Source organism: Miniopterus natalensis, chromosome X, assembly GCF_054644295.1.
Source record: "Miniopterus natalensis isolate mMinNat1 chromosome X, mMinNat1.hap1, whole genome shotgun sequence".
In the NCBI taxonomy this organism is placed as follows: Eukaryota; Metazoa; Chordata; class Mammalia; order Chiroptera; family Miniopteridae; genus Miniopterus; species Miniopterus natalensis.
The window spans coordinates 59,223,117-59,226,325 of NC_142103.1; positions in this window are offsets into that span (position 1 = coordinate 59,223,117).

Here is a 3,209-nt window from a genome sequence, read left to right on the forward strand (position 1 = left end):
GCTCCTCGGCGCCGTCCAGGCTTTACCTCGGGGGCTGCATGGTGAGGCAGGCCGGCCGCCCTGGGGCCCCACTCAGGCCGGAGTCGCGGGGCGCTCTCGTGCCGTCCCCGCGCCCCTCCCGCGCTCCCTCGCTTGCAGCCCGGGCGCGGCCGCCCGGCCCGCTAGGCGCTGCCAGGCGTCCCAGCGGGGAGCGGTGCGGGGCTCTGGGGCGGTGGAGCCTGCGGCGGCAGCGCCGCGCTCCTCATAGTGTCGGGCCCCGCAGCTTCCCTCTGCTCCGAGATACTCCGCTTGGCGCTGACGGCCGCCCTCCTCGGACTTCGTTCTGGCCGTCTCTGCTCCGCGCAGCTCGGCGCCCCCCAGCGCCGCCGTGCGGGCCTGGCCGCCGCGCTCCGCTCCGCTCCGCTCGCTCGCCCCGCACCGCTCCAGCCGGTCCGCCCGCTGCCCGCTCCTCGCCGCTCCCTGCCTCACTCGCGCCCTCCTAGGCCCTCAGACCTGCCCGCTGCCCGGCCCTTCGGGCTTCGCTCGCGCTCTGGCCGTTCGCCAGGGCTGGTCCCAGGCCGGCTCTGCTCCGGCTTCTCGGCTGCTGCTCCCAGAGTTCCGGCTCCGGCGGGCCACCTGGCCACAGGCGCCGGACGCCAATGCCAGGTTTTACTTAGTGCGCTTCTCGCTTCCGCCTCTCGTTCGCACCGCTGGGGCGGCAACCAAGCGGTATGGCCCCATGATTCCCGCTGGCCATACCCCCTCAGTCTGTCGCCATCTTCCACTGTGCGGAGAACACCTTGAGAGCCCGGGTGCGAGTGTGTTTGGTGGGGAGCGGGGCGGAGAAAGAGGCATGAGGAGGAGGAGGGAGCCGGACTGGGGCCGCGACTGCGCCTGCGCCTCAGGACTCTTCCCACCCCCCAGCTTTCCCGGGCCGCAGCCTATACTGTTTGGGGATGTTTCCCAGTCCACCCCCAACTCCATTCACTTCAGCGCTTCTGATCATCTGCCCGCTCCCAGGGTGCACACGGCACAAGCCGAGCCTCGGGCCCTGAAGCTCCTCCTCCCTCGCCAACCCAGGCGCCCGCCCTCCTCTCCGGGGCCGTCGCTCACTCCCCACGAGGGCTCGGGGGCTTTCTGGGGGCGATTCTTGGAGGCAAGAGGCAGCTCCGTAACACCCAGCTGCCTCCCCTGGTTGCCTCCCCCGTCTCCGTGACTGGAGGAGGCTGGAGTGGCTGCGGATCGGATCAGTACCGTGTCCCTAACTCCGCTGTCTCCCTCACTGTCCTGCTGGAGGCCAAGGCTGCCCCTGGTGCTGAAGGACAGCTCCCAGCTTAACAGCAGTGCAGGACAGAGCTTGAAGAGAGTCCTGGAGAGGGCAAGTCTGTGGGCTAAGATGGTTTGTAGTGATGGGGTGTCGTTTCTGCCCTTAGTAAGATTTCCAGCAGCCTCTCCTCCGTCCTAGCTTCCTGGCTCCCCCTATAGGCTGCTGAGAATAGCCGAGCGAGAGTTAGGGAGGCTGCACTGCCTGGGTGGAACCATGTGCTTGGGGCCCTCACAACGTCACATGGCACTGGGAACTCGGGAGCAGACGTCCTGCAGCGCCACTAACCTTGTTTGGATTCCACCAAATCTCAAAGTGGTCTGGTTGTCTACTTCTTTTTCTCACTCCATCCCACTCTCAGTAACTCCCACATTCTAATTTTTAATCAAGCATTAAGGATTTGCTAATATTGAGAATAATAACAATAAAGAAAATACTCTTTTTTTGCGTGTATACTAGGTGTTCGGTTACTGTTCTTGGCACTTTACACACATTATTTAATTTAATCTTCACAACAATCTTATGAAGTAGGCACTTCTGTCATCTTCATTTATATATGAGAAAACTGAGGTTTAGAGTGGTTAAGTTGCCTCAGATTACACAACTAGTAACCAATGAAGTCAAGATAGAAACCCAGGCAGTTTGGATCTAGTAAAGCCGTGGAAAAATGAAGGGATAGAAGACACAGTCCTTCCTGACTGACAGGAAATTATAGTCTACATGAGGGAACAAGGCATATATGTTGGCTAGGGGGAGGATTCATGGACTGGAGACTTAAGTTTAGGTAATAGTTCTACCACTGAACATGCAATGTCCCCTTGAGAGAGTCCTTTCTCTCTCTGAGTCTTGGTTTTCCCTGAGCAACATGAAGGAATGCCAAGAGCTAGATGGATGGGAATCATTAGCACTATTCAGAGGTGGGCCTGGGTAGGCTGGGGTGGATGCAGGAAAAGTTTGGAATAAGGAGGGTTTGAGCTGGTTCCTAAAGAAGTAGTGGGATTTGGGTAGATGAGTAAGATGCAGGTGAAAGATTTCAGGGATGAGAAGGAGCCTTGTATGGTTGTGAAGCCATGAGTGTGACAGTTTAGCTGTATTGGTGGTGAGAACTTGTGGGGAATGGAATAGAGGGATATGAAACAAAGGACAAGAATGTCAGGTCTTTGGCAGGCCTGTTCATTCATTATGTTCCAAGTACTATGCTGGAGGATAGGTAGAAGGCTCAGGTGGATCAAACATGGCTCTACCCTCGACATGGACACAGGTGAATTAAGGAAGCAGACATTTTAAAGGAGGTATTGCAACAAAGTGGAACAAGAATGATATGAATGGGAGGGAGGAGGGGGCTTCCTCCCATAGAGGTGAGCACTGACCAATTCTGTCAGCTTCCCTCAGAGATGATTTTGCACACAGTCACTTGAATTGGGGGGAATCTGTTCATTTATTTATTCAGCAAACGTCTATTGAGGATCTGTTATGTTCCAGACACTGTACTAGGCATACAAGATATAGAAATGAGTAAAATACATGTCTTGGGCTGAAAGAGTTTAGTTGAGGTCTTAAGGAATGGGTAAGAATTGACTAGATAGGAGAGAAGGTGGTATGTGAAGGATGTCCCATGCAAAGGAAATGCCATGTGTAAAGGTCCAGAAGCAAAGCCAAGAATGGCATGCTCAGAAACTTGCAAAGTAGTTCAATGTGACTAGGTGTGAAAGAGGAGCACTTCCAAAAATGAAGCTGAGGATTTGGCAGGAACCAAATCACAAAAGGCCCTGGGTGCCATGCTAAGTAGTTTGGACTTTATCCCAAGGGGACAAAGAGCCACAGAAGAGGTTGAAAGATTTTCAGCAGATCCGTAGTTTTAGAAAATTGATTTGGCTGCAGGATGGAGACTAGATTAGAACAGGGG